The 6,859-nt window shown below is 43.3% G+C and overlaps 1 protein-coding gene across 5 annotated transcripts in view; it reads right to left on the bottom strand.

Annotated features, from left to right (window-relative positions):
- The window catches only part of Adnp (activity dependent neuroprotector homeobox), a 29,622-nt gene extending 22,763 nt beyond the window's left edge, over positions 1–6,859 (bottom strand). For 2 of the 5 annotated variants that reach the window (XM_029564549.1, XM_017798689.2), the window contains exon 1: positions 4,822–4,996. The gene's annotated coding sequence lies outside the window, so the exon portion shown is untranslated. Of the gene's footprint in view, positions 1–4,821; positions 4,997–6,802 lie in introns of those variants that run through there. The other 3 variants (XM_029564550.1, XM_029564548.1, XM_008835156.3) reach the window with 3 other exon arrangements.

Genomic DNA, 6,859 nt, shown 5'->3' with positions numbered 1-6,859 from the left:
TTATTTTGATATATCACAGTGAAAGATTTATCGTCCTCTTTTTTTTTTTTTTTTTTTTTTTTTTTCTAAAAAAAAAAAAAAAAAAAAAAAAAAAAAAAAAAAAGTAGTCTTTCAGACTAAAAGACTAGGGCCATCAACCGGAAATGCTAGGATGTTGCTGCTTATCCTGTTCGTGGAAGATATGTACACAGAGTGGAAGATGGTGTCTGAGGAAAAAGGTGAAAGCCGAGAAACTAGAGTTAAGCCCTGTAACCCTCCATCAATTTAAGGGTTTTTATAAAACTGTATTTAAAAAATGAAGATGCTTCAGTGCTTGCAAAGAAAAGGATTGAGGATCAATCATAACAGACTTATCTAGACTTAAGAGTGTACAACAGGGAACATTTCCCCAAACACCTCATTTTAAACAGGACTGTATGAGGCAGGGACACAGCAAGCATGATCCTGGTACTCTGCTGCTTGTGAAGAGTCCCACAGGCCTATAGCCACTTGCTGTCAGTGTAAGTGGACAAGGAGGTTTAAGAGGAATAATTTACTAAGCAGGCCTAAGCACAGGCAGGAATGTTCAGTTTATAAGCATCAAAATGGTATACAACAAAGTTATTTTGATCCTCTAATTTATCCATGAAAACTACTCAGAAACAACTTTGCCATAGCAGTGAGTAATGTATTATTTCTATACCTTTCTTAAATAACAGAACAATTTATCTAGACTACCACCCAGGGTCAAGGTTTAACAAAAGCCAGGTTTTTTGTTGTTGTTTTTATTTTGTATCTCAGGCTGACCTTTACTCTCTATGTATCCAAGGACAACTGTCAACTTCTCATCCTCCTGCCCCGACTTCCTGTGCTAGGACCACAGGCATGCAAGCTACCAACTGAGCTACAGCCCCAACTCTAAGGATGGTTTTTCAAGTGTTCTGCCACTAGCTGGTTCCATCAGGCAAGTTTTACTTATATTTTGCTTCTAGTATTTTTAAAGATTTTAGAAAGCCTTTGTATCAGAACAGTCAGCTCAGATTTTTCACAAGAATAAGGACTGATCAACTTAAAATCCTCAATTCTAATAAAAAAATTTTTTTTTTTTTTTGTTTTCTGAGATAGGGTCTCACTATATAGTTCTCGCTGGCCTCAAACTCAGAGATCCACCTGCCTCTGCCTCCTGGATGCTGGAATTTTAAGACGTGTGCCATCACAACTACCCTCTAAATTAAAATTGTCCCTAATAAAACCTGCCACAGCACTACACAGAAGTTTCTTCAGCTGTGCTGTTCTAACAGACACCAATATTAGAAGGCTCTAAAGTCACCAGCTCCCACCAGAAAGAACAGTATAGATTTTCAGGAAAGCATAGGTTCTGCAAGCTCTTAAATAGAGCACAGAGTTCAGGAAGAGTAAAAGCCTACAATTACGTAAGCAAAGCAACTGCTCAATTGAGAGAAAGACCAAGAACAGAACAAAACCAAAGCTGGAGAAGCAACAGGTCATAAGGAGGCTTCTTCTCCAGCCCTGCACAGGTAACTTCAGACACATGCTATACACGCTCCTGATAGGGGTGTGACCAGTGTCTTTAATCATTGAGCCCACAAGGGATTCATGGATGTAAGCTGACATCTGAGCACAAAACATCACTATGAAATTAGCAAACACTCATCTGAGCCCTCATTTGCCAAACAGTTCACAGAAGCATTCTAAAGACAAACACAGACCTGGGGCCCACCTCATCACTGGGGTAGTACCTTCATTTCTCTACTTATCAAACAAGGACAGCACTGAGAACTGGGAGTGGATTCAAAAGCACTCAGAACACCCACCTTACTGTGAACACTGTAAAGGGAAGGGGTCCTCACACATAATAGTCCACCCTTACTAAAGGCCATCAACCAAGTCACATGAGAAGCGACACATAACGCACAGCTGGGAGACCCAATAACAAATCTATAGTCCGGCTTAAGAAGCATCGAGACGTGAAGAGACCTACAAAATGCAACCTTCCCTTCAGAAGCTACATCCAGCCTTCTTAGTTCAACTCTTACCTCCCGAACTCTTATTCCTGGAACACGGCTGATGTTCTTCTGGAGTTCCAGGATTGTTCTAGGAACTGTCTAGGAAGGCAGAGATCAGTAATAGCAAGTAAACTGGGAGCACTCTCAAAGACCTAAAGGCAAAGGACAGCCATCACACACACAGATGAAGGAACCAGAACTCCAAACAGCAGAATTTAACATTTTCCACTAAAAGAAGAACATGCGCCTGTCACCTTGGGTATTTGGTCCACATCCTACCAGTGACTTTATACACATGCCTACATCCTCCACACAATTCAATCTGAGAAGCAGGCTAATACATGGAAGTTTTTTCCTTCCAATGAGGCAGAATATAGTCTTTTCTAAACTGGAAGACAACAAGGCAGGTCACGACAAAAGGCAGGTGTAGGAAGTCCTAAGATACTCAGAAACGAAGGAACAACGTCAATCCCTCAACGGTATATTAGAGAAAACCATCAAGAAAAATCAGAAGTCACCCACAGCCACGGATGGCTTTCGTACAGTGTCTCCATGATCAAGATGGGAAGTGTCAATCTAAAAACAAGTAAACAGCTCTGCACTGAAGCATCTGTTTAGTCACTCAGTGTGGGGCTTACACAGTATCACATACCAAGCTTCCACACTCACAACATAAAAAGTGATCCACTTCAGCCAATTATGACATTAGCTCCATGGGTAACACCATAAGCCCTCACAAAGGAGTAAGTTTGTAAAATGTGAAATAATTCTCTTATTTCACCCACTAGGCAGTTAACAACCACCTGTAACTCTAGTTTCAGGGTGCCCTCTTCTGGCTTCTACAGGTATTGCAGGCACATGGTGCATTTATGAACAGGTAGGCAGACTGCTGATACATATAAAATTGTAAAAAATTGCTATCCTTTCCCCCATATTTAAATATATTACCCCAAACTACATGTTTCAGATTTTTAAATTTGTATTTAATGTGACAATCATTTTCAACTCTTTTTTTTTTTTTTGGTCTTTTTGAGACAGGGTCTCCATATAGCCCCAGCTGTCCTGCAACTTACATGTAGAGGAGGCTGGCCTTGAACTCACAGAGATCTGCCTGCCTCTGCCTCCGAGTGTTGGAATTAAAGGCATGCACCACCATGCCTGGCAGTCATTTACAACTCTTAAAAAAAAAAAAACCCCACCTGTCTTTTACAAGGTTGGTCACGTATACATACTCTTCAATTAATGAGTTCAATACTCCAGGGCTTCAATCACAACTTATGTTGTTTTGTTATAAACGCATATATAGTCTCAAAAAACAAAATAAAAAAATCCCCCAAAATCCTGAAAAAAACTTAACTCTGTCAAATATTTATATTATCCACAATTTTCATCTATAATTAAACAGGCCTTTAAACTGCAATATTCACAACTAAATTTGTAGACAGCATCATTTAAACTTGTTACAAGGAAGTCAAATGATAGGATATCCTATGTGCTCTACCTCACCTATGCTTTCAGTAATCAAACATGACAGTAAGCCCATTGCTCAGCTATACTTTTAAGTGGGGTTAAAACAGTGTTTAGCACTGTGAAGTTAAGATACTATCAAAGTTTTCCTGAACTCTGGTTTAAGAAGAAATTTAAGCAGAATAACTTCATAGTGGGTGTATTTAAAATTAATGACTTCCAGACTGATGGGCCCAGCGTTCATCAGAAATTCACAACTCTACCAACTGTACGGCCTATGAAATGACTTGAGAACCACAATTAAAGATTTGTTAGTTTCAATGCCTACTGGACTCTATTATATAGTCTCAAGAAACTTTTAAACAAATCAAGGTAAGAAAGTTAAACAGAATACCCATTTTCCCACCCTTAGTTAACTGAAGCTGCTTAAAGAATCCTTATTTACATACTATAAATTTCAGCCTCCAAACCCAACTGCCCCCAGCCCCATTAGTAGTGAAGCCAGGTTAACTGCTGAATCTCCAGAATACATACATTCCTGTAAGGGGAAAATGGCTCTCACCACTAAGGAGACTAGTTAACACTAGTTTATTTGCTAAATAGAACAAAAGCACTTTCACAAACTTCACCTCAAGTACATAGTCAAATAGGAAGCTGTCTTCAAGATGATCATTGAAGAACTTAGGTAACTGTATAGATGTGACTGCAGGTCAAAACCGTGTGTATAACAAAGACTAATAGTATTTTCGAAATTACAAACAATACTATTTGTATTAAATATTGGACTTTCAAATTACTAAATACTAAAAACAAAATTCCAGGAATCCAATGTAGTGTCTTAAGAGAAATACAATGGAGGACACTAAGGTGCCTCCTTTTCACTGAGCCAAATGTTAACCTGTAGCAATTATCTAATAAAAAGTTCATCTTTAAGCACTGTCTGCAGACCAAATACATACAATCCATTTGGCATCCCATCAATTTACCTTGGATATCTATTAAGATACTTTATCAACATCCTCTGTCAATCTTCACAGGCACATCAAGCACCTGGCAAGGCTGGCTCTCATCAGAGCTTCTTTGGGCAGTGCAGGAGATCAAACCCAGGGCCTCATACATGCTAAACGAGCTCTCTGTCAGTGAGTCAGTCCTCCCCGTCCCTCTCATCAGATAATTAAGGCTTTTAGAAGTTTAGCAACTTTTGAGTTTGGTCACCAAAGCAATAGTAACTGGCTGTTTATACACAACGATGCAGAATGCAAAGGAGTACAACATCACCAACTTTCAGGAAGAAGTCTCTGGCTTCCCTGATGCCGCAGTTCCCACCCTCCAAAATGAATATACCCACCGGTGTGAATTGACAATGCAGTCCAAAGAGCAAGGCAGGAAACGGAGTCCAGATCCTCAAACTGGCAGTACAGGGCATAACCACTAGGCCACCTATCAGTTCAGTACAAAAAGTACAACCCTGTGCATCATGGTGCAAAAGCTGGGGCCTAGGTTTCGCACTGTGCATCTCACACCTACGGAAATAACAAGAGGAGTAAAATCTATAGAAATCCATGCACCCTGGGAAAGGGGGTGCTCACAGAAGACGGGGTCACACCTGCAAAGGAGGTTGGCTACTGACATCGCTAGAAGACTAAACTGGAAGGAAACAACTTTTGCAATCAACTGTTGGGTTTGACCATGAAGAACTCAACTTGAGCTCGATGTTTACCAACAGAACTTTGCAAATCATGACATCCCCCTCTCATGCTCCTGAAGGTCAATGCCCCACAGAAATTCAAGAGTGACTTTTAACTCTCAAAGAGTTTTGTAAAGATCTGTACTGATCATCGATGCCTCAAACCTGTTACTCTCAGGTTTTTAAACACTCCTTTTTACCACCTGACCTTGGAAAGACATGTTGACACATTCAAACCTTAAGGTGAAAGAGTTCTAGAGAAAGGGAACCTATGACCTAAGGATGTGCCAAGGTGATTCATCAAGAACAAATGTTTAAGGGTCAACAATTTTGACAAAGTAAAAAGAAAGCTTGCACAGTGCAGAAGTGGCTATCTTCAAAGAAATAAAATCACTGCTCTGGACTCAATCCTTCGCCATGTTGCTGTCAGCTCACCAACTAAGAGTGCAAGTGTGTCTTGCTGGACCCATTTTCCCATGGTCTGTAGAAGGCGCTGTGAAGCACATCCTGTTCTAGCTCTGGGGCCCTTCCCCCCTCTGCAGCCTTACCCAGTGCAGAGAATGCGCCCCCTACTGACTTCAACAGTCATCGCCTTTAGCCGACTTGGCTGCGGTGCATTTTGGGTGGGGGCTGGTATTTTCTTCATGGCCATAAACCAGAAGCAACAATGCAGATTTATAAAGAAACTACACAAAGCTATCCAAGAGATTTTTTTTTTTTCTTCTCATGTTGAAGGTTTAAGGCACAGACACAAGCAGCATCAGGGGTGGGAACTGGGTGTGCAGGGCTGGACAGCATTAAAATGGCTAACATAGGAAACAGTTTGGTTCTTTTTCCCCTTCTCTGCCTTTGTCTGTGAAATGGGGTTATGGCAAGAACTGTCCAGAGGAATTGCTGATTGCAAGAACGCTGAGAAGACTCTAGGGGTGTGTGGCAGGGAGTGAGGCTAAACCGGGTTTTAGACTTCACAGCCCGATCTTGGCCAGAAGAGGAAGAGAAGCAATCGCGCCTTTTCCAGCAGACAGGCATCCAGGTTGGGGGGGAGGGGAAGGCAGGCAGGCAGGCCAGAGGAAAGGGGTAAGAGATGTTCAAAGAACTACTCCCCATTCATTGCATTCGAAAAATCTTTCCGCAGCTTCCTGGATTTCCATTTTCTTCACCTTACTGTAAAGTTGGGGATCAGAAAGCTCTTAAAGACGCCGTAGTGACCAGGCAGGCGAGACTGAGAGCAGGGCTCGCAAAGACTGTGGTCAGAATAGGAGGGAAGCTAGCATGTTGTTGGGGAGACCAAGACTTTCACTCCGGGCCATGCACGCTCCCCGCCCCCCAGCCCTCCCCACTCCCCTCCCCTCCCCCCAGGCCAAGCCAAGGGTGGGCAGACCTGGCAGAAGGCTGGTTCCGGGGATTTGGGGTGTGCGTGGGGGGAGGGGGCGGGAGGGATTATTTCCCGGGAAGGGGAGCGCCGGCTTCTCTGGGGGCGGGGTGGGTGCAGGAAGATGCGGTCAGCCGACAGCCCCGGGCCGCCCGAGGGCCGGAGAAGGGGTCGGGCTGCAGAGGGCGGCCGGTCCGCGCGGGGCGAGGCGGCGAGCACAATGTCGGGCCGGCGGGGCAGGGCCTGGCCTCGGGCTGGCGGCTGGCTTACCTTGGCTCGGCCTCGAGGCGTGCGCGGGGCCGGCGTGCTCTGGGGCCGGGCGGCGGG

The sequence above is a fragment of the Nannospalax galili genome, unplaced genomic scaffold (genome assembly GCF_000622305.1).
Source record: "Nannospalax galili isolate Female #2095 unplaced genomic scaffold, S.galili_v1.0 scaffold596, whole genome shotgun sequence".
NCBI lineage: Eukaryota > Metazoa > Chordata > Mammalia > Rodentia > Spalacidae > Nannospalax > Nannospalax galili.
This window is presented reverse-complemented; position numbering and strand designations above follow the sequence as displayed.